This window comes from Mesoplodon densirostris, chromosome 7 (genome assembly GCF_025265405.1).
Source record: "Mesoplodon densirostris isolate mMesDen1 chromosome 7, mMesDen1 primary haplotype, whole genome shotgun sequence".
Taxonomy (NCBI): domain Eukaryota; kingdom Metazoa; phylum Chordata; class Mammalia; order Artiodactyla; family Ziphiidae; genus Mesoplodon; species Mesoplodon densirostris.
The window spans coordinates 57,207,705-57,232,927 of record NC_082667.1 but is presented as its reverse complement, the minus strand read 5'-3'; the positions used below and the strand labels follow the sequence as shown (position 1 = coordinate 57,232,927).

Sequence of the window (25,223 nt, the reverse complement as noted above, 5' to 3'; positions counted from 1 at the left end):
AACAGTTTTGGACTGTTTAGTAGTCTTTGTTTTAAAATACAGAAATTGATTTCACAAATTTGTACTACATGGTAATTCTAAGACTTGTTCTTTACCCATGGAATGTAATATTTTTGCAAAGATGGACCACTTCCAAGTGGTTATAAAGTCATACCCACTTCTTCCACAATGACCACAGCAAATGACCAAGCTTGAACTGAAGGTAAAGATGTTTACAGATTACTTTTTTTTTTTTTTTTTGCGGTACGCGGGCCTCCCACCGCCGTGGCCTCTCCCGTCGCGGAGCACAGGCTCCGGACGCGCAGGCCCAGCAGCCACGGCCCACGGGCCCAGCCGCTCCACGGCACGCGGGATCCTCCCAGACCGGGGCACGAACCCGCATCCCCTGCATCGGCAGGCGGACTCTCAACCACTGCGCCACCAGGGAAGCCCTAGATTACTTTTCTTATGAAAAAAATCTAGAAGACACTGTGTTTAGCCATTTCAATGTTCTTGAGATTTATTAACCGGTTTTTTAGACACTACCTGTTGCATGAACTGTAAAGCTGTGTGTGTTAGATGTAAAATATTTATAAGATGTATGAACTGGAATTTGATCATTTCTCTCTTTGAAAAAATAATTCTGAATTTTTAAAAGTATATGGTAGCAATGATGGAACGGATCACTGAAAAGTAGATTTAGATGTTGTGAAAATAGTCTGTTTAACAAACAGATTTGAATAAAGCCTACTCTATCATTTTAAAAAAACAGTTAAAACCATCTTTTTTCCTTTTTAAAATAAATGATTAGTTTAAAATCAATTCTGTAATGGCTAGATGTTTTTATAGAGCAGATACAGACTAAGAAAGTGAGCATATTATCTCAGCTTATTATGTAATTTGAGAGATAATAAAAATACCTTGTTTTGTGCCTTTTATTCAGTAACACTCCTTTCTTTACGTTGTCTTATGAACACATTGCAAGATTCATCAGACATACCCCTGGGAGAGCAAGAAAGACAATCTGATTTTGAGCAGAGAATGATATGGCTGGTTGATGGGTGGTTTGGGACTAGTCTCAACAGTCATTTTGTCACTAAGAGTAAAGACCCGATTATTGACTAGAAAGTACTTTTTAGATAAAGTTTTAGGACCAACTTAAAAGTTATTAGTTCAGAATATCTATTTCAGTTTTTTTGGCTTTTCCAGTGAAAATAATGTAATTATGCTTAAATGACCCAGTCCTCACTCCCTGCAAAAATATGCTGACATCAGGACCTAATTGTTTGACAGGACTAATTCAGAGGAACAATAAGCAGTGTTTTCACACTCAAAACTAGCCAATGAAATAAAAGGTTACAAATATTAACTTAGAAATGATTCATTGTCATGAGTTTCACACATGGTGTGCCTGAATATACATGTGTATACACAGAGCAACATCAGATAATATTAGAAAAAGATCGATTCCTAGAACTCAGATAATCATTATGTTCACCAGATGTCTTTTGAGTAAAATATTCCTCTTTTCTCTATTGTGTTTCAAACACTTGAACTCCTGGAAGACACTAAAACTCAATTTGAGTATACACTCTCTTCATCTAGGAGTCATACACTACTGAGGGTTAAATTGTTTATAGCCCCTTCAGTTGACTCTTTTCTACTTTAATCTTTTATGGGGGTAGGAAACCCAAAGGGGAAATCCATGAACATATGAAGAAAGGCCAAAAAATAGGAGAATACACATATAAGGAAATAGAAATAATAATATAAAAAAAGACTTTTAAGAATTTCAGAATTCTCAAAGGAGGAAATAGCATCCATAAAAAAAGAATGAGATTTTATGAAACAGAAATAAGTAGTTGTTGGGACTTCCCTGGTGGTCCACTGGCTGAGACTCCATGTTCCCAATGCAGGGGCCACGGGTTCGATCCCTGGCCAGGGAACTAGATCCCACATGCCGCAACTAAAGATCCTGCATGCCGCAATTAAAAAGATCCCACCTGCCATGCAATGAAGATCCCGTGTGCTGCAGCTAAGACCAGGTGCAGCCAAATAAATTAAAAATAAAAAATAAAAAGAAATAGGTAGGGCTTCCCTGGTGGCGCAGTGGTTGAGAGTCCGCCTGCCGATGCAGGGGACACGGGTTCGTGCCCCGATCCCGGAAGATCCCACATGCCGCGGAGCGGCTGGGCCCGTGAGCCATGGCCACGGAGCCTGTGTGTCCGGAGCCTGTGCTCCGCAACGGGAGAGGCCACAGCAGTGAGAGGCCCGCGTACAGCAAAAAAAAAAAAAAAAAAAAAAAAAAAAAGAAATAGGTAGTTGTGACTCAAAAGACATAGAAAAATGTATTTTTTAAAAAGACCCTCATAAATAGTAGACTAAACACACTTAAGCAGAGAATTTGTGAATAGTAAATAGAAATGAAAAATGTCACCCAGAATGCAGCCCAGAGAGATAAAGAGATATATGAGACAGAAGTTATAGGACACAGAGGTTAATTAAGAGGTGTCAACATGTATCTAATAGGAATATTCTAGGAATAGAGATTAGAGGGAATGGCAATGAAAAAGTATTATTTAAAAGTGGCTGAGTAAAAAAATTCAGAGAGGAAATTATGACAACAAAAAAGGAGACACATAGATACAACAGAGACTGAAAAATCATAACATACTGTGAACAACTTTTAAGTAGAATGGAATTTTTTAGCAAAAAGTATATAAAATAGAACAAAATTGATTTAAAAAGAAATGGGAAAACTGAATAAGATCTGTTTCCAGAGCATGATAGAATAGATGTCTGGACCAACACTGAAAATGTAGGATTAAAAAAAAAGAATCTTTTTTTTTTTTTTCTGATCATCATTCTCTTAATGCTTTTTAAAAAAATTTTATTTTTTTATTTATTTATATTTATTTATTTTTGGCTGTGTTGGGGCTTTGTTTCTGTACGAGGGCTCTCTCTAGCTGCGGTGAGCGGGGGCCACTCTTCATCACGGTGCGCGGGCCTCTCACTGTCACGGCCTCGTCTTGTTGCGGAGCACAAGCTCTAGATGCACAGGCTCAGTAGTTGTGGCTCATGGGCCTAGTTGCTCCACGGCATGTGGGATCTTCCCAGACCAGGGCTCAAACCCGTGTCCCCTGCACTGCAGGCAGATTCTCAACCACTGTGCCACCAGGGAAGCCCAAAAAAAGAATCTTAAATGTATCTATTAGTTAACAATAAAATAAAGAATACTTAGGTCAAAAACTGAGTGATGGCAAGAACCTAGAGAGATAAGGTGAGCAAGCTTTTGCCTTGAAGGCATTTAATAAACAACCTGATCAGGACAATATGAAAAACAGACTTGGTAGACAAACTGATTTATGGACATAAATACAAAAATATAAATTAAAATGTGTGCAAGCTGAATCTAGCAGTTGAGAAGAGTCAGTGGCTCAACACTAAAAAGTCTTCCACATAATTCACTCATTAACAGATAAACAGAAATATCATGTGGTTGTTTTTTTACTAAGTGCAGAAAAAGCATTCAATAAAATTCAACACTTATTTAGAAAGACAATAATAGGTTTTGATTAGGAGCATAAACTGTAGAACCAGGTGGCATGAGTTTGAATCTAAACTCTTACTTACTGTGTATGGTATTGTCTTGATTTCATGCTTGTTAGATGTTGGGCAGAGAACCCAACCAACTCTGCTGTGCCTGGACTTCTGACCTACAAAAAAATATGAGCTAATAAATGAGTGGCTTTTTTAAAAAATTGAGGTGTGATGGACATATAACATTATATTAGTTTCAGGTATACAATATAATGATTCAATATTTGTATATGCTGAGAGCTGATGACGACAATAAGGCTAGCTGCCATCCATCACCATACAAAGTTACAAATTTTTTCCTTGTAATGAGAACTTTTAAGATTTATATGTTGTTTTAATCTGAGAAATGTTTTGTATTTTTTTAAAATAATACTAGAAAACAGTTATATCATGTGACCTTGGACAAATTACTTGATCTCCCAACGCTTTACTTTATTGTCTGTAAAATGGAGATAATAATAGTACCCACCTCATTAGGTGTTTGGGTGGATTCAATGAGCCAGTATATGTAAAATATATATGGCACATGGTAAAGCCTCAAATGATTGTAAAGAGTACTAGTCGTTGTTATAGAAACTATTTGAAAACTAGAAAAAACAGGGAATTTCCTTAAAATGCTAAAGAATAGTTATCAATCCTATTAACAACCATTAGGCTAAATAGTGAAACTATTTCCATTAAAGTAAGAAAGCAGATAAGGATGCCAGTTATTATACAATTAAATATTTTAAAACGTTATGCTTGAGGTCCTGGTCTATATAATTAAATGGAGAAAAGAGATGAAGTATAAATATTTTAAGTAAAGGGACAAAATTGTCTTTTGCAGATATGAATGTTATGTAGAAGCTGTGAGGGAATCTGCAAACTATTAGAATTAGAAAACTAGCACATTTGTGGGATATAAGATCAACATGAAAATTAAGTAAATTCTGTATACCAGTAATAACCAAATAGAGAGTGACCACAATATCAGTACCTCGTAATATATTTAATAAAAATGTGAAAGACCTTTATCAATGAAAAATATATAACATTATAAAAATGATAATGAAGGACATAAAATATCTGAATAAACGAATGTACACATATATGTACCTGGTTTAACTAGGCCTTCTGCTACTCTGATTTTTATGAAAATATATCAGAAATTAGTTTGGCTAAAAAATAAATAGGATACCCAAATACTTTTTGGAGACTTTGGTTTTTTGTCCAGAAAATCATGGGAGAATCTCTTCTTCCTGTCAAGATTCAATTTAAAGCAAAAATTTCCTTTTATAAGTTAGTGAGTGAAAACTTTAGCATGTAAATAGCAAAAGAAAGAAAGGAAGGAGGAAAGAGGGAGAAAGGAAGGAAAGAAAGAAGGATGGAATCCAGACAATATAAAAAGCTTTTGGTTCAGTAGTTAAAAGAAACAGCTCAAAGAATTATGAAAGGATATTAATTCCATCAGTCAGATTTCAGTCAGGAAAGCAGAATCACTATGAGTCTTATGGTATAAGGGATTTATTATAAGCATAAGATATTACAAAACTGTGGGAGAAGCTGGAGAAGAATCCAAAAGGGGGAGTTGGAGGATCAGAGAAAGTCACTAACCAGCCCTTCAGAAGCTTGGTGCAGGTTGGACAGCTCAGGCCAGGAGGTGGGAAGCAAGATCTAACCAGCTGCCGAGTGGAACCCCAAAGGAGAGCAGGTGGGGAAACATCTATGGACTGTTACCACTGCATCTGTTAGTGGCCCTGGAGTCACTATTTGTCAGCAGCACCAGCAGTTGGGAACAAGAGCTAGATGCAGAACAGGAGCACCAAGACCAGATGGAATCTGCAGGCAGCCTATGTCTGTCTCTTACTGGGTCTAACCACCATTCACTTCAGAGCTTCATGGCTGCTGCTTCACTTCTGTTCTCCAGATCTCATGCCAGTTTTTGTTCAGCTCTAGCCTGGATCCACACAGGTGTTGGTATTCTGGGAAATAGTTCTTATTTAGCCAAGTGCACACAGTAAAAACCCACGACAGATATGAGTAGGCTCTGTACTTTATTCTAGGAATATAAAGATTAATAACAACAAAAGTAATCACTCAGAAAATTATAGTTGCTCTTACTATGTTTCAGGTACTATTGAAAATTATATAGTCACAATAGCAGTATGAGATTAATGCTGTTATTATTCCCCTTGTATTGATGTGTAACCTGAGTCACAGACAGGTCAAATTTACTTCCAAAGCTACACATTGTTCTCTAGGGTTAACATCAGCAACATTCTGGAGGAATCTAGTAAAATGGGGACATACTTAGAAACTGTATTCATACTAGAAAAAGTTGCTCAAAGGAGGGCAAAAATTAGAAAAAAAATAGAAACAGCCTAAATCTTCATCAGTAAGGAAGTAGAGAAGTAAAGTCTGAATATCCATAAGATAGAGTACTAATTAGGAGTTCAAAGAAATGCATTACATATTTATATCAGCAAAAATACCTCTTAAAAAACAGTACTGGGGGAAAAGTGAGTTGCAGAATGACATACATGATCTATCATTGTTCATTTAAACATCTGTATTTTAAAAGTATAAAAAGTGATATATACAGATGTTCACCAAATTTATAAAGATAGTAGCTTGTGGGAGGGGCCATGGCAGATGCAGTTGCTTGTCTACCCACAGCCATTCTTGGCTTCCTACTTAGCAGCAGAGCTCCATTTTGTTAATTATTCTTTCTCTTCATTTGCTATGTGGAAGGTGGGGCTCAGCCCCCAGCAGTAAATTACAACTGGCTTTTTACCAATCATAGTAAGTCCGTTCCATTACCAGTGCTTGGTTTGTGCATAAACTTGTGTCACAGTTATGGCCAGTTCTCTGGGGGTATTTCTGGGAATGGTTTTATGTTCTAAGACAGATATGACTGGGCTGCTAGTAATACATATATAGTGGCAGAGTAGAAGGATGGGAAAAACTGGGTTCTGGATAAAGTCATCAAGTTCCTGAGTTAGCCAATCCTGGAACTAATCTGTCTCCAGTCTTATTAATTAAATCAGTTGATTTGGGTTTTCTGTTAATTGAGGTTGAAAGCATCCTAACTGTTGGTAGTAGGGATGGGGAACAAAGGAGGCTCACTTTATCTGTAAGCGTTTTATTTATTTTAACTTAAAAAATGCAAAAAAATCAATTAAGTTTGGGTCGTGGGTATATAGTTATTTGCTCATTATTCTCCAATTTAAAGATTTAAAAATAGAAGAGTGCCACATAAGTTAGATATACATCATGAACAAAGACATGGGAATGATCATTGTCAGTTGGGCAACTGGGAAATATTTCTCAGCAAATGAATCAAGAACCAATTTCTTTGTATTCATTTAATATATACTTACTTGCCTTTCACTCTCTGTGTAAGCTACTGTACCATTCAATTTGTGGCTTATATTTGAAATCACTGTGTTTTTTATTTGTAAAGAGCATCTTTTATATATATATATAAATTTATTTATTTATTGGCTGCGTTGGGTCTTCGTTACTGTGCACGGGCTTTCTCTAGTTGTGGCGAGCGGGGGCTACTCTTTGTTGCGGTGTGCGGGCTTCTCATTGTGGTGGCTTCTCTTTGTTGTGCAGCACAGGCTCTAGGCACGCGGGCTCAGTAGTTGTGGCTTGCAGGCTCTAGAGCAGAGGCTCAGTAGTTGTGGCACACGGGCTTAGTTGCTCCGTGGCATGTGGGATCTTCCCAGACAAGGGCTCGAATCCGCGTCCCCTGCATTGGCAGGCGGATTCTTAACCACTGCGCCACCAGGGAAGTCCCATCAATCACTGTTTTAGTGCCTCACTTTTAAAAATGAATGGTCAGGGACTTCCCTGGTGGCGCAGTGGTTAACAATCTGCCTGCCAATGCAGGGGACGCGGGTTCATTCCCTGGTCCGGCAAGATCCCACATGCCATGGAGTAACTAAGCCCATGTGCCACAACTACTGAGCCCGCATGCCACAACTACTGAAGCCCACGCACCTAGAGCCCTTGCTCTGCAACAAGAGAAGCCACCGCAATGAGAAGCCCACGCACCGCAACGAAGAGTAGCCCCTGCTCACCACAACTAGAGAAAGCCTGCGTGCAGCAATGAAGACCCAACACAGTCAAAAACTAAATAAATGAATGAATGAATGGTCAGCCAAGGATCATCAGATATTTGGGGAGAGCTCTCACACGAGATACAGAAGCCAAAATAAATAATCAAAAAAGAAATGTGAAGGGAAGAAAGAATAGGGGTCAACAAAAAGTAAAAACATAAATATCTAATGTTGTACAGCTGAACTAATATAATGTTATATGTCAATTATACCTCAATAAATAGTTGAGTTTTTATAAAAAGCAAAATTTAAAGACTATTAATATGCACTATTAATAGATGTGCTCTATTAATACAGGGGAATAAACCAAGTAAAAGTAAAACATCATTCAAGGAAAAGAAGGGATCCAGCACAGCAGAGAAGCAGAGGGATCTCAGGATGATGGTGAAGGGAAATTGTAGAAGGTCAACTCTTCAACTGGCCTAGAGAGCAGGAGGACAAAGAAAGAGTGAATTAGATGGTAATTAATATGCTCTATGAGACAAGGGAAAGTACTACATCTAAGAACAAAAACAAGATGGTATGAAAATAAGCGTTCATTAAAAGACAAGCAAACAAAGCTTCAGAAAGTAAAATGATGGAATAAAAAAAAAACAGGACAGAGTTGGAATGTGAAGTTAAGGAAAGCTCAAAAAAAGAAAAAATACAAAAAAGAAAAAAATACGAAAGGCAGAGATTCAAAATATGAGAGCAAAGATAAGAAATCAGAGCCATTCTTCAAATATCTGATAATCCAACATTCATTTAATGGTGAGTACAGAAAAGGAAGAGAAAACAAGAGGGTAGGAAATTATTCAAGAAATAGCATAAGAAAAATTCTAATAATATGAAGGACGATTTCAGATTGTGGGAGCCCAGTGAGTGCCAAGCACTGTGATATTTCGAAATGCTAGAGGTAAAGTGAAGATTCTAAAGCCTTGCAGAGGGGGAAAAATACAATGGAACGGGAATCGTGATATCTGACTGCTCAAAGGCAACACTGAAAGGTAGAAAGTGATGGAACAGTGCCCTCAGAATACCGTGGGAAAATTATTTCTATAAGCTTGGCTTATATATGGCATCCCTGGGCAATGCTGTGGGCTTGATTCTAGACCACCACAATAAAGCAAATCACACGAATTTTTTGGGTTCCTAGTGCTATAAAAGTTATGTTTACACTATATTGTAGTCTGTGGTGTGCAATAAACATTGTCTAAAAAACAGTGTACATACCTTAATGAAAAAATACTGCTAAAAAATGCTAACCATCATCTGAGCCTTCAGCCAGTCGTAATCTTTTTGCAATAGTAACAGCAAACGTCACTGATCACAGATCACCATAACGAATATGATAATAGTGAAAAAGTTTGAAATATTGTAAAAATTACCAAAATGTGGCACAGAGGGGTGAAGTGAGCAAATGCTGTTGGAAAAAGTGGCGCTGATAGACTTACTCGATGCAGGATTGCCACAACCTTCCATTTGTAAAAAATGCAGTATCTGCGAAGCACAATATAGTGAAGCACAGTAAAAACCAGGTGTGCCTATATCTGTCAAACTATCAGTCAAATACATGGTAGAAAAGTCTTTTCAGACATGGAGGTCCTAAAAAAAATCTCCCTATGCACCTTTCCTAAGAAACTCTTGGAAGATGTGCTCTATTAATACAGGGGAATAAACCAAGTAAAAGTAAAACATCATTCAAGGAAAAGAAGGGATCCAGCACAGCAGAGAAGCAGAGGGATCTCAGGATGTTGGTGAAGGGAAATTGTAGAAGGTCAACTCTTCAACTGGCCTAGAGAGCAGGAGGACAAGGAAAGAGTGAAAGATTATCTGATGTATTTAATTATATTTTGAGGGAATTTTCATTGCTTTCAGGGAGTCAGAGAATGAATTAGTTAGAGGTACATCAATAAATTTAACAAATGAAGAAATTAGATGGTAATTAACTCCAGGAAGAACCAAGTTGAAAAGAAAGAAAATATAAATATCATTCATTATATGGCTCTACTCAAAATAATAATTATGTAGTTATAACACTGTAACATTGCACATTGATTTCACCAAAGAATGTGTTTTTGTTTGTTTGTTTATTTTTGGCCATGCGCAGCTTATGGGATCTTAGTTCCCTGACTAGGGGTTGAACCCGGGCCCCGGCACTGAAAGCGCTGAGTTCTAAACACTGGACTGCCAGGGAATTCCCCCAAAATGTGGCGTTGACCTTGTTGAGAGAATGGGAGGAAGGAGTGTGGTTGTTTTGGGAAGAGATGGGGAAGCAATGTGTAAGAGAGAGAAATCCTCATCTTTTCCAGTAGGTTGTTTTTAAGACCAGAGAATCAAGAAACAGGAATATAGAATATTAATTATGTATATGTAGGGTAAATACTTTAAAAAGCAGCTTAAAGCATTGAGAATTGTTGGCTCAGGGGTTTAGGAGTTGAGGGAGAGGTAAGGCATTACCTAAGAAACATATAAGCTAATATTTTTACCATCAAGTTTGTAGAGCAATTTGACTTTTTAAACCATGTACATATATTCTTTTGATAAATAAACATTAATTTTTAAGTATGTTTTATTTATACAAAACCTTTTTATTTGTAAACCAATTTAATACAATTCAACAAACATTTATTCAGTGCCTGTTATGTAGATTATTGTATGAGAGAGATATGTAAATATATGATCTTAAAGCAAATCCGTAATGTGATTACCTGCTTCCAAATGGAGGATAAATACTGATGAATCTTAAAGCACCATCCATTCTGATCTGGGACTTGGTGGGGAGGCTTCAGTGGATTGAGTATTTGCATTGGGACTCAAAGGATGAGAGGAATTTGAATGGGAGATTAAATGCCAGCTGTGGCCAGTGTTGTCGGGTCCCACCATGACTGCAAAAGTAACTATGTGTAGAAGAGTCTGGGAGAGCCGTGGGAGGCTATGTTGACTTCTCTGCCTTTCCTAGACATTTCTGTTAGTCACTTTTTCCTTAGGATTTACTCCTCCCTGCCCTATCACCCAGACACTCTTAATTTTAGTATTGACTTTACCATGCTGTGTTAGGTGGTGGTTCTCTCTCTGCCGGCACCCTGCCTCTTCTTAAACGTTTGGTCTAATTTAGAGAGGGATAAGGAAAGAGAAAAGAAAACCTTGGTTTCACCTGACCAAATGAAGATTCCTGAATGTAAAGATAGGAACTCTCTTCCGTAACCTCAGAGGCAACTAGATATGGCTGTTACCTTTTTTGAGGTCCTAAGGTTAAACAGCCATTTTCACAGTTTGAACATAATTCTTAGAAACCTCAAGAGTAATGTAGGACACATCTAATTGTTTGCAAAGGAATGTAATAATTTCGTAACTATAAAATAATTTACATTTAGGTCTTTAATCCATTTTGAGTTTATATACACTACCAAATGTAAAATAGATAGCTAGTGGGAAGCAGCTGCAGAGCACAGGGAGATCAACTCAGTGCTTTGTGACCACCTAGAGGGGTGGGATAGGGAGGGTGGGAGGGAGGGAGACGCAAGAGGGAGGGGATATAGGGATATATGTATACGTATAGCTGATTCACTTTGTTATAAAGCAGAAACTAACACAACAATGTAAAGCAATTATATTCCAATAAATATGTTAAAATAAATAAATAAAAAATTTAAAAGGAAACTAAATAATAATAATAATAATTTATTCCTGTTATATGTCAAAACTGCTATTCAGACGTAATGGGCCAAGTGTGTGTGTGTGTAACATCCTCCAAATTTAGGTTTTTGTGCTCTGGATTTGTTTTCTTTTATATTGTTGGGTCCATAAGAGGAAAGGCTGGCTTAGAACAAAATAGCAGAGCTAAACCATATGTTTTGTACCAAATTAGAAACAGGTGAAGGTTGTTAAAATCCCGCAAGAGCTTACAAAAGCTTTAGACTCAAGTTTGTATTAAAGGCAGGTGGTTATATGTACAATAAAAAGCAGTCACCAGCACACCAGCTTATTGATACATATGTGATTGATCTTTTTGGATAAAAACAAGGGGGAGTTAATAAATCACTGCACATAGCTATAAAGATGTTTGGGCTTGAAAGCCTAGCCTGTAAGAGCAAATGTGGACCCTGAAGGAAATTTATGAAGCATAGATCCTTTTAGCTTTACTTAACAGCTAACATCTGACTGACCCAGGGGGACCATGGAAATTTACTGCTGGGCCATTCAAATATGTAAGCTGTTGTGTGATGTAGAACAGGTAAAGATTAGCCCAGTAACAAATATGAGGCTATAAAATAAAATGTGATTTCAATGACTTGTAAGTACTTGTCAAAGGTCAGCTCCAAATGACTGGTCAGAAATGGGAAAAACTTGTTGATAATTAAAGCAGATTGATTATGACAACCTAGGCGTTAACATTGGTTGCTCCCAGATCAGTGATTCTTCAAGGTTCCTCCTCCTGTGAAATCCATACTTAAACAGAATGACTTTAAGGGCCTTTAAATTGTCTTTTTGTGTGCTGAAATTGGGTAAAATTATGAGTTGAGGTAATTCCTTTTGCAATTCCATAATTGAAATATATCTTTCTCAAATATATTCTGAATATAAGGAATTTGTAGACAGCCTATTCATTCTAGAACACTGACTTTAGCTAACTTATGTATGCAGTTTTGAGCTTTGACATCTAGAAAGCAGGTAGAAGTTTTTAGGCTTTCCAATAGATGATCTTGAATTAACCTTTAAACTTAGGTAGTTAACAGATTTATGCACACAGTTATTGAAAAATCAATTTAGTGAAATTAAGCAGGTATTTCAAAAATGTGTGGATTTATTTCCAAGCTTTTTGTCTGATTTGCTTTATGTAAGTCTCCAAAATAATAAATGCATGTAATATTGTTACTAGGATTTTAGGAGTTGCATTTTGGACTTTAATAAGATCTATAGTTATTGGTGTCAACATTCGCTGCCTTTTTGACTTACTTTACCAAAAGGTTGCCACATAAAAGCTAGATTTGGTTGTTTTCAAGGTACCAGCTTATGAAATCAGTGGTGAATTTGGTAATAATTTGGTTCATGAACATCTCATTTGTGAGTTGAAGAAATCCCACAAATTTTTTATAGAAATCTTGACTAAGTGAAATTTACAAAATAATACAAATTTACAAAATGGGATTATTACTGGGTGGGGGTGGGGCTTGGGTCCATGGTGTAGAATTAGTTTAAGATGAGGAGTCAAAAGGCACCAGTTGGAATTCTAGCTCTACCACTTCATCCCTACATTTACTCCTCCCTCCATTAAACCGGTAAAAATGTTCCAGACGTTGTGCTCGAGGAACTAGGATACAGTATTAATACCAGTTTCCATTCTTGTGGAAGATACAGAGGCATAGACAAGCAATTACAGTAGTGTCAAAGGTCCTGCGTTGGTGAGTGTACAGGGTTCTATGAGAGACGAATAGCTAATCCCAACTGGGGCAGGGGTGAGGTCGAGTGGGGTAAGGTCTGTGGTTGTAGTTGAGTGTTAGAAAAAACCGTGTGACCTTGGGCACCTCCATAACAGTGCCTATAATAGGTCAAGTGCTTGTATTGTATTGATAATGTATGCTAAGTGCAATACCTAATGCATAACAGATATTCAGTAAATAAAATGCAGCATCAGCATCCCTGTTGTTATTTTGGCAGTGCTCACTGGCTCTTTTACTCTGGTGCTGGAGTTCCTTGCCTCCTATTAATGTACAGCAAACATAGTATCTTCTCTTGTGGCACTTACAGATAGGTACTGGGGAGGTGATGCATAGTAATAATGATAATTGAATGCCTACTGTATCCTGGTAACTGTGCTGGGTCTTTGCTTTTTTTGTGTTTAGTTTAATTCTCACAAGCAGTCCTGGAAGATTGGTGTTATTAAACCCATTTTAGAGATTTGAAAACAGGTTCAGAGTAGTATGCCCCATTTCATACTACAAGTAAGTAACAAAGCTGGGGGCCTGAGTCTGTGCCTTTCTGACTTCAAAGCTTAACTTCTTACACCTAAATCCCCCTTCTACTTTTCTTTTCTTCTCCCCCCATAAATAGGTATTATAATTAAATAAATAACTTTGATGTAAAGGTTTGAGCACCAAAGTGGCTTACAGAGCATGTACCCTTAGTCGCACTGATATATTTAAGTAAATCTATATTATGTGCACACATTGTGAAGTAGAAATTTAAAATGGTGAGCAGTTTTTCTTCCAAATTCATATTCCAGATGGAAACATCTTTTGGCATTACCAAGTATGTAGGTTTATGCACCTTGCACGCTTAATTGTAGTTTAAAAAAAAAAAAACTTTACAGATTTTTGTGGGAAACAGGTGCTGTTAAACCTGGACAAATGCAGGATGGCTGTTAATGTTGTGGAATGTGATTTTGATTTACTTGGCAGAATTTTTATTTTATAAAAATGACTATTAAAATAGACATGCTTTCTATCCTTTAATTTTGCTCTGTTCACTGAAATTTGCCTGTAGAATATTTTTCAACAGTTACTAAAAGGGTGTGGAAAAACTGGAAGGTTTCTACAAGGAAATTGATTCTGAATTCTTTAACAATTTTCACAACCCTGCAACTTACAAAGTTTTTAAAAAATGGGGATTGTTTTAACCTTCTTACTACAATTATTTGGAATTCTATTTCCCTGAAATTCCCTTCTCTTTTTAGTACAGCTCTGTCTAAAGAACTATATTTAATATTGGCAAAGAGAATAATCTGATGTAAATCTTTTCATTACATAATTTCTCCTTTAAAAACTTGTGATGGCATCTTATTACCTGTTATATCAGATTTAATATCTTTTTTTTCATTGGTATATATGATTTCCTATTATACATTCTCTCTCTCTTCCTTCTCCAAAGGAGGAGAGGGAAAGATCACTCTTCTTACTCTTTTATAAGGACTTTTGTCACCCTCTGCCCATGAATTATTTCAACATTGTTATCTTTTGTTTGTTGCTTCTCCTTTGATCTATTATCTCTCTCTCCTCACTTCCCTCCTAGACCTTTCCTCTGTGTTTTCTGAAACCCCTCTTCAGTGACTATAATATATACAAGTCTTCAACCTCTTTACTATATATGTGTAGTATACAACTGCTAGAGGTAAGTAAAATCTCTGGCTCTCTTCTGAAAGTATCATTTACCCTGAAGCCTTCTGAAGAGGAGACTGTTTCTTCTACCTCCCATGTCTCTGGGTCTAGAGAAGGTAATGTCAATTCAAAACCACTTCTCAGTAGCATGTACCTAGTGTTTTGACACTTGGAGTAGATCATTTTCAACACCTCTTTCTCTATATGATAAAATTATTTTCAGTAATAATCATCACATGAAACAGATGATAATAGCCAAAAAAGAAAAGCAGAAAATTTTCTTTTATTTAAAAAAATATACATATATATACTTTTTCTTTTGAACAGTTTCTGTGTGCCCATCTTCAGGGAGCAATTTTAAAGATTTGTATTTTACTGTACCTTGTTCAAGGCTGATTGTAAATATTTTTGTATCTGAATAACCTTATCTAAAGCTACACCAGGAAAAAAAAATGATTCGGAACTAAGAAGAATTGCACATTGCTATCATTGTTTATTTTGAACCTACTGTTAAAACACGGGAATATGTGGGAATATGTTACACCAGACAGTCTGGGGACACACACTGTGTCCAAAGGAAGCTTCGAAGATTCCAAACCATTTGAAATTTAATCAAATTGGAAGTGTGTAGTTTAGTCCACTTCGTTGGGCTGACTGTACAGCTGGGAGTTCTTTGAATTAACTTCCATGTTGATATAATATTTATTAGCATATGCATAATGAAAACATCCTGATTTGAAGATTGCATACATATAGAAATCAAACAGTCACTGCAGCAATTGTTTAGAACTTAGACCAACAAAAGATTGTTTTTCTGGGAGGATTATTTTATCACTGGCATTAGGCATTAGATTCGTTGTTTTTAACCCATTTTATTATCATTTTAAAAGTCTCTGCAGATTTATGCACCTCTTTATAGACTGCCCCCATCTTCCTGCCCTGGCTAGGCCACTGTCATTACCCTAGTGGCTTCATGCTTGTAGTTTCTCTCTTTTCAATATTCCTAAATATTCTTATCCCATCATCCTTACCTCTAACCCACTTACCTTTGGGGAAAAAATCAAACTGTTGGAAAGATTGGAGCACTGTAAATTCAAGTCATCTGTTTCAGTTGGACTAATACATCCTAGATATCTGATTCTCCTTCCACATGATGGTCTTAAACCTTCTCTCTTTTTTCCCCATCCCCAGTTGTCCCTTTCCTTCTTGATAAATCATCCCATTTCTGACTTTATAGAGAAAATAGAAGCTACCAGATGGGAATACCTCAACCTTCCATCAAAACACATCAAAACCTTTTGTAATCATCTCCATCATCTTCAAAATGCCCTCTTCTTTGTCGACCCTGACCCAGCCCTCTAGTCCTCCAGCTGCTTCCTCTGAAAGTGCATCTGTATAATCAGCAAATTCTCCTGTATCTTCAGGCTCTTCTCAGGGAGTTCAGCCTATCTCTTGCCCTAACTGAACTTGCATTTTCCCTGAGGACCCCACGAGTACCCATTTAGTAGCTATTAATTTTCTTATGTGCTAGTAGGTATTCAGATTCAGGAGATGAGATTGGGGTTTTCTTCCTCTCGTTGGTTTTTCTAGATTCTTACCTCTTTACCCTGTTGGCAAAGCAAACATACGAAAACCTATTCCTTTGAGACATATGCTCTTCAACTTTACCGCTCTTTCAGTCTCTCAGTTATAACCCCATTACTCATCATGTGTTTTGGCAACAGAGAAACAAGAAACAGGTGACACAGGAAAGAGAAACAGTCTTTCTGTTCAAAATCTTGCTGTTAGGGGTGACACTAACACACAAGTGGATGATTCATTCAACACCCTAGCCTTTCATTTTCTTGATCTTTTGGCACCAGTGATCTCTTGCATCCCATAATTTTTATCTACTCCCCTGGTTACTCTCTGAATCACGTCATCATTTCTTTCAGTCCACATCCAGAATCTGATTCAAGCATCCTGCTCTCTGATGACTACCTCAGCTCCTTCAGCTTGTGTGTTAGCCTCTTGTTCATTGTTCTTCTTGGTGACCTTCAGACCTGGCTTTTTTATCTAGTTTAGATTATATGGCCCATTATTTTAGTCACACCTTTGTCTTGCCCCCGCCCCCCCCCTTGACTTTTTGTCATTCTTACAGCCCTGTTGTCCATTTTCTCTGTACCTGCTGCACCCAAGCAGATGTGTAGAGAGTCATGCAATAGTATCATTTATAAACTCTTGATTAATTACCATTTCTGGGCTCTCAGTAGTGCTCAGCAGTTTTATTACATTTCTTTATTGAAGTTGTTCTACCATTTGATCAAACTTTCATTCATCTGGGCAAAACAAAACATTGAGTTCTTCATGATCCCTCTCTATCCATCACCCTTCACTTCCAAACCATAACCAAATCTTTACGATTTATCTCCTAAAAGTCTTCCAAATTAGTCTCCTTTTTTCCATTTCTGATATCTCCACGTTAGTCTAAGCAGCCGTGATCTCTCACCTATATTACTGCAACATGCTGGTCTCACCTTCTCTAAACCGTTCTCCACAGCAATCAGCATATTTTTTTTCCAAAATGCATATCGGTCATTGTCAGGAAAGTTCAAGGAGGAAGGGTTAATTAAAGAAGGAATGTATCAAATGAAAATCTAAGCAAGTTACACCTTTGTTTAAAGTCCTTCCGTGGTTTTGTATTTCTATTAGGAAAAAAAATCAGACTATGGTCTGACATGGTCTAGAGGGCCCTGCATAGTCTACCTTCCTATCCAGCTTTAGCTTCCTGTCTCACCAGAACTCCCCTCAGACCAACTATACTGTCCTTTTAATTCCATGAAGCAGCATGCTTACCCCTGCAGTGGTTCTTTACATACGCTGCTTCCTTTAGTTGGAACATTCCTTCCCTTAGCTCCTACTCATCTTTTTTTTTTTTTTTTTTTTTTTTTTAATATTTATTTATTTATTTATTTGTCCGCACTGGGTCTTAATTGCGGCATGTGGTCTCTTTTAGTTGCGGCACGCGGGATCTAGTTCCCCAACCAGGGATCGAACCCGGGCCCCCTGCATTGGGAGCACGTAGTCTTAACCACTGGACCACCAGGGAAGTCCCCTACTCATCTTTTTTTTTTTTCTTTTTCTTTTTTCTTTTTTGCGGTACGCAGGCCTCTCACTGTTGTGGCCTCTCCCATTGCGGAGCACAGGCTCCAGATGCGCAGGCTCAGAGGCCATGGCTCACGGGCCCAGCCGCTCCGCGGCATGTGGGATCTTCCCGGACCGGGGCACGAACCCGTATCCCCTGCATCGGCAGGTGGTCTCTCAACCACTGCACCACCAGGGAAGCCCCCTACTCATCTTTGAGGTCTCAGCTAAAATGTCACTTTCTCTCAGAAGTCTTCCCTGACTCTCTCAGTCTTTTTGTCCACCTCTTTTCTGGAATAGTGTTCCTTTCCTTCAGAGTACTTAATTTATAAATTATGTATTTGTTGGTACGATTATGTGAGCAATGTCTGTGTGCTCCACTGGACTTTAAGCTCCATTGTCTGTGTTTGCTCACCCTTGTATCCCCACCACCTAGCACCATACCTGGCACACAGTGTGAGTTCAGTGAAGAATTGTTGAGTGAATAAACTGTGTCCATAGTGATCAGTTTCTTTCATCCTTCCTGTTATAATTGGAGACTTGGCCCACCTGCCATCCAAGGCAAATCCTTCTCCTGTGCTCTCACCACCTGTAGCATGGAGACCCTGTTCCCTCTCACCTTCTCAGGGCATCCCACTATGCTTCACCATGTTACTGAGCTCTCTTTTCATTGTGGCAAACTTCACATCATCTCCCTTTCCTCACCTCGTCACTCCTGAACTCACACCAGTCTTCCTTCATCTCCCACTGCTTCATTTAAACTTGTGTTTACCCTATTACCAAAGCTACCTACCAATGAATTCATGTAATTACATCCAGTAGACATGTCTTCATGTCTTCGTTGCTTGAACTGTCAGCAGCATTTGACTACTGATGATATCTTCTTTCTTAAATTAACACTTTCTCTGTGCTTTTCTGGTGAGACACTTGGTTTTCCTCAAATCTTTCTGAGCAGTCCTTCTCAGGCCCCTTTTCATTTCCCCATCTCTTGTTGATATTCTTAAGGCTCTGAAACAACCCTCTTCTTTATGATTTTTTTAGGCCACCTCATTCACACCTGGGTTTCAGTTTCCCTTTAAGGTTTTGTAATTCTTGATATTTTTACCCCAAATTTCTCTTAACTTTATGTATAAGGATATTTTATGTAAAATATATTATCTATATTATATACATGTAAAGTATATACACCTGCTCCTCCTCAGCATTCCCTATCTCATTTCATAGACACCACCATCTACCTAGTTACTCAATCAGGAAACCAAAGGGTCATCTTTGAACCCTCTGTCTTCACCACCGTCACAACTGTCTATCACAGAGTCTTGCACTCTACCTACAAATCACAGCTCAAATCTGTTCACATATGTTCCTCTCCACTACTGGAACCCTAATCAAAAGCATCACCATTCTGGTCTGAACCATTGCAACAGCCTCCTAACCAGGTCTTGTTCCTCTTTATTTACTGTACTGTGGCCAGAGTGGTCTTTAAGAAATATAAACCCCAATTCTGTCACTCTCGTGCTTAAGAAATCTCTAATTATCCTCCAATTGTCCTTAAGGATATAGTCTAGATGTCTTGTGGTTTACAGGACCCTGTGCAGTCTGGTCCCTGCTGACCTCTCCACTGAGCACTCATACTCTGTTCCTCACCCCACCCCCTAGCTGTCTGTTTTAATGTCGCCTGTACTTTTATCAAATTAAGATGACAGCCTCATTTTATCAGTTGCTCAGGCCCAGAACTCTGAAGTTATCCTTGACTCCTCTGCTTCTCACACCTCACATAAGATCTTTCAACACATCATTTGGCTCTATCTTCAAAATACGAGAATTCAGTTACTCCTCACCACTTTCACAGCTACCATCCTGGTTTATACCACACTCTTTTCTTGGCTGGGTCTTTGCAGTAGCCTCTCCATGTTTCCTTTCTTCCTCCCCTGCAGTTTGTTCTCTCAGAGAAGCCAAAGCATCTGTGTCTCTCATCTTTTCAGAACCCTCCAGAGCTTCTCCTCTCGTTCAGAGTAAAAACCAAAGTCCTTACTCTGACCTCCTAGGCCTTGCGTGATCTGGACCCATTACCTTGCTGACTTTATCTCCTCTTCCTTTTCCCTCACTCTGCTTCAGCCGTTTCTTCTCTTGTGTGCCTCTGGCCTGCCTTACAGTTTTACTGCATCCTCATCAACTTGGAATGAATTATAGATAAAGCTTTAGTGTTATTATACAGCTCAGCAGAAAAATGTGAGTTTTTCTTTTTTTAGGCATGACAAAGTAAAACATAGTAGTCTCTTTTACTCTGCCAGGTGGAAGGAAAGAGAGACATGGGCATTTTCAGGAAATGTGCAAAGGCAGAGAGAAATGAGCTTGGTGTGTTCATGAGACTATGAGAACACCACTTGGACAGAGTAAGGTTGCAGATAACTCTGACAGTTCAGATCACTAAGGCCTTGAAAGCTAGGCAGAGAAGTTGAAATTTAAAACAATAACTGGTTAGGAAGCAGGGCTGCTAAGTGACATGATAAAAGTAACTGATAAAAGTTGTGGGAGAAGACTAATCTAGACAGGAGAAAGTAAGTTGAGTTTGAAGTAAACTCATGACCTCAGAACATATTGAGGATGTGTTGTCACATGATCTACAAGCACAATGAGCAGAAGTGATCTTAATATGCATAATAAAAATTTTGAATTAACTATAGCCATATCCTCATCCCCAGCTGAGCCATCAAAGAACCAGACGTGGATGTGGGGCTCCGAAGGTGAAGGCAAGAAACTAACCAATTTGGAGTCCTTTTAAAAAATGTCTGGTTTAGGGAGGAGAGGGAAGGGCTTATAATAATTGTATCTTTTGAAAATAAGAAAGGTTCAAAATAAATTTCTTTTACAATTTTATTCCAAATTGATTGTGGCATATCCTTCATATATACAGACACACATGTGAAGTTATTTGAATATGTATTATATACAATATTTATATATATATAAATTTAATTGTAAAACATTTCCTACTTTCAGACCATACATATGAATCTCTTTTTCTCACATTTCATTTGCTAGCACGTCAGTAGGTCTACTTTGCAGCCTTAGCTGATGCCTATCATCGTGACCCTTTGGCATTATACTCTTGAAATATTTTCTTGGTTCCTGAAGGAAATATGAAGTTATATTCAATATATTTATTTTGGCATATTCAGAATTACAGAATCTTGGAGACGGATGAGATATTATACCTCATCGAGTCCAATGGGCCATCCAGTGTTTGATTCCCCCCGTGTTAGGCTCTAGGGCTGCTGTAACAAATTACCACAGACTTGGTGACTTAAAATAGCAGAAATTTATTCTCTCATAGTCTGGAGGCCAGAAGTCCAAAATCACGGTGTCAGCAGGGCACCGAAAGCTCTAGGGGAGATTCTTTCCTTGCCGCTTCTGCTGGCTCCAGGCATTCCTTGGCTTGTGGCTGTGTAACTCGAATCTCTGCTTCCATCTTCAGGTGACCTTCTCCTCTTCTCTGTGTCTCTCTGTGTCCTTATAAGGACACTTAACTGGAGTTAGGGCCCAACCGGATATTCAAGGATATTCTAATCTCAAGATTATTACCCTTTTCCCAAATAATGTTGCATTCACAGGTCCTGGGTTTCCAGATGTGGACATATGTTTCGGGAGGACCACCATTCAGCCCACCAGACCCCTGAATGCATGGAGGTTTTTTGTTTGTTGTTTTTCTTGTCATAGATGTAGTTTTTCGTTTTTTTGTTTTGTTTTGTTGGGGTTTTTTTTGTCACACAAAGAGGGAGAGAGGAAGTGATGGGACGGGGCCCAGTGTTGTCCCCCAGAACAGCTTCTGAGGCAAAGGTTCATCTGGATTCATTTTGAAAAGGCAATTTTGGGGTCCGTGTTTCAGGAAATTCTCCAGGCTGTCAGTCTTAGTGCAAACAGCTTAAAATAAAAACCTCCCTTCTGTTCACCACACAGGGATCTAACACAAAATGCAAAACAGACCTGTTTGGAAAATGCCTGACCTTAAAACAAGAGTGAGGCCTTTAAAGATGCATTACATACAGAATCTTCCAGGAATCAAGTCTGCTGCGACTTCACAAAACCAGAAGCACAGAGTAACATTTCCAACTGTAGAACTCCTGGCTAACAAAAAAAGAGGAGGATCACAGATGACAGGCAGGGGGTCCTACCCGGACACCTGCCTCTTCGTTTTGTTCTGAACAGACTCATAAACTGGAGCGTAGAAAAGCGGCCTCGGGGGTGGGAGCATATGCTCGGTGGTCGCGGCTCAGTCTCTGGGGAACAGAGGGGCGGCTCACTGTTTGCCCGGCCTCCTTTCTGGCTGATCTCTGCTGGTCCCTGGGATCCCTCCTCGCCCAGCACCCCACGTGCCATGGCCCTTCTGTTGCTTCTGCTGCTGAAGGCCACCACGGCCACGGCCCTTGGCCGCCACCTCCTCCTTGACCGTGTCGATGATCTCATCGGGGATGCGAAGGTACTTGATGGTGCTGCCGCGGATGTAGCACTCGGGCATCAGCCAGAAGTTGTCCCTGTCCCTGGACTTGCAGATCACCTCACGCAAGTTGATGTTCATCCAGTTGTCGCAGCTCACCAGATGCCTATTGTACGCCTCCCCGTTTTTGAGCTCCACCAACAGTGGGTGATTCTAATCCGTTTTCAGCCGCCACAAGTGAAGCATGGTGCCATCGGGGACCGGGCTCCCCGGCCACTTCCACCACATCCGCCGCAGCTCACCGCATGGTTATTATTGGTTGACCGGCCTCTGCTTAGCTTCCTCTACTCAAGATCTTTTGGATTTTGCCTAATTCTGTGGTGACATCAACTTTCCTGTAACTTTTTGCCATCAACTTTGGGTTTTCCTGCTTGAAGCCATGAGAACAAAACCAGCTTTTCTTCTCTCTGAAAGTCCTTCCTTTGTTGTCCATGAGACTTCTGCCCTCCAGGCTAAACACCTGTGGTTCCATCAACCATTTCTCTCAAAACTATGGCTCCCATTCTTCTATTCATCCTGGGTGTTCTTCTCTAAAGGACCCAGTGACAATAGAAAGAATACTGAGTATATAACTGAAGACCTAATGCTGAGGTATCATATCTTTTCCACTAAGTAGGTGACCAAGGCAAGTTAGTTTCTTTTAAATAACAAAAGCACTGAACCACTCTGCTTCACTGCATGCTTTTTATAGTCAAATGAGATTATTACAAAACCTATAAGAAACATAACCTATAAGAAAGGTTCCAGGGCTTCCCTGGTGGTGCAGTGGTTGAGAGTCTGCCTGCCGATGCAGGGGACACGGGTTCGTGCCCCGGTCTGGGAAGATTCCACATGCCATGGAGCAGCTAGGCCCGTGAGCCATGGCCGCTGGGCCTGTGCGTCCGGAGCCTGTGCTCCGCAATGGGAGAGGCCACAGCAGTGAGAGGCCCGCATACGACAAAAAAAAAAAATAGAAAGGTTCCAGTTATTTATCTGTATGCTTCTAAAAAGAAATATTAACTCCAAGAACTAAACATAGATCTGACAGTATCATCTGACCCAGTACTAAGTATTGATAGTTGTTACTAGCACGTTCCCTGGTTATCTGCTCTCTCTCTGTTAATACAGCCTGGGATTACATTGGCTTTTTGGTACTCATGTCATAATTCTTTAATCACACCGAAATTACTAGGTACCAAAGAGCTCCAAACCATCTTCACAGATAATCTATTTATCGCTTTCTAATTCATTGACTTTTACCAGGTAGAGTCAGTGAATTTTTCAAACAACTTGGAAATATAATTTAATTTGGAAAAGAATTTAATATTGCTCATTTTAATTGCATTTTCTGTAAAAGTATAATAATAGGAAATGTATAGTTATTCCTCTAGTTATTTAATCTAATACTCCCTTAAATTAATTCTATTTATGGTGCTAAGGACATTTTTCTGGTTGTACTTGAATGACCACATTCTTACCTAAACCTTCTGAAGTCTGCTAATGAGATTCTCTATGTATATTAAGATGCCTTTGATTTGTATCTTATGTCCTGATGGTAATAGGTTTTACCCTTTTAGATGGATTTCATTTTTCTAGATTGCTTAGTAGATCTATAAATCCATGTACTTTCGCAGAGTAAGATGACTGTGTAATGGTTAGAAACTATTATACTGTTCAACTTGACATGACCCCTTAAGAATTTGAAAGCAATATAAGATGTGAACTCTGTCCTAATATTTGATCTGTCTTAAAGTTTCCCTATTTGAACCTTTGGCTCTAATCATTCTTTAGATTTGTTTTAATGGTACAAACACACCTTGGGGCTCTTTCTTTCTATAAAGAAGTCCCAATGAAGTAGTAAAGTCATTGTCATAAGATCCATTCATCAGGATTCAGAGGCTTGGTTTTCAATGTGTGCTTATTTCAGTTTACTTTTCCAACATTTGAAACAGTTTCTGCATTTATAACTTGGAAGTGGAGATATTTGTGAGTTTGGAGAGCTATGCAGATAGTCTACATGTAATGGTTTATAGTATAACAAGTATACAGCATAGAGCTTTAGGACTCCAGTAAATTTCTTCATAATTGCCCCTTTGTTGATATATCCTTTCAGTTAGGTAGTTTCTTTGCAGGCTACCCCATACAACTTTGAAGGATTCCCAGATACCCTGTAAAAGCCTGGTGTGTTACACTTTGCTTATCCCAAATTTGCTTTGCTGTCATTTTTAATGCATCTCAATTTAGGGCCAAACTGTATGTCCTAGTTTATTTTTTATAGCTTCAATTAAATACAAAGCTATATCTTCTTGATGGGTGTATGAAGCATTTGGTGTTCCACTGTAGAGAATACAGACAGATCATGACCTTGCTCGCTCCCCAGTGCCTGTAATTTTACAGTACGACAAATTTACCTTTTGGACATTATGTAATCAGCAACTCGAGAATTTAATATAAAGCTTTAAATTCTGTTTCCTTTCTTTCATTTTCCCTAGAAAACAGTATCCTCCAAGCATTATGGAATTTATCTTTTCCTCAGACAATTAAAACACAATTGAAATTAAGAATATCCAGTAATTGTCACCTACCATTTATTTCTGTAAGGTTATGTTATTCTTAAGAATAGTCAGATATTGCAAAACTAAGGAATGTAAAGTTTCTTCTTGACCCTGTCTAAGTTGTGATTGATCTGTTTGTAGAGAAATCTGTTGCAGAGGCCAAAATGAATGCTTGGCCTTGAGAATCAGGGGAAAATTTGACTAGAACATAGATATACTGTAACCTTTTCTTCTTCATTTGCAGGAGTAGGAAAAGGGAAATAGTGAAGGAAACTTACTCCCTAAAATAACTCATCACTTTTATAAAGAT

The 25,223-nt window shown here is 38.6% G+C and overlaps 1 protein-coding gene and 1 pseudogene across 1 annotated transcript in view; one reads left to right on the top strand and one right to left on the bottom strand.

Moving 5' to 3' along the window:
- Positions 1–25,223, top strand: part of UVRAG (UV radiation resistance associated) — a 361,815-nt gene that overhangs the window by 254,147 nt on the left and 82,445 nt on the right.
- On the bottom strand, positions 22,182–22,565 carry LOC132493629 (U6 snRNA-associated Sm-like protein LSm4; annotated as a pseudogene).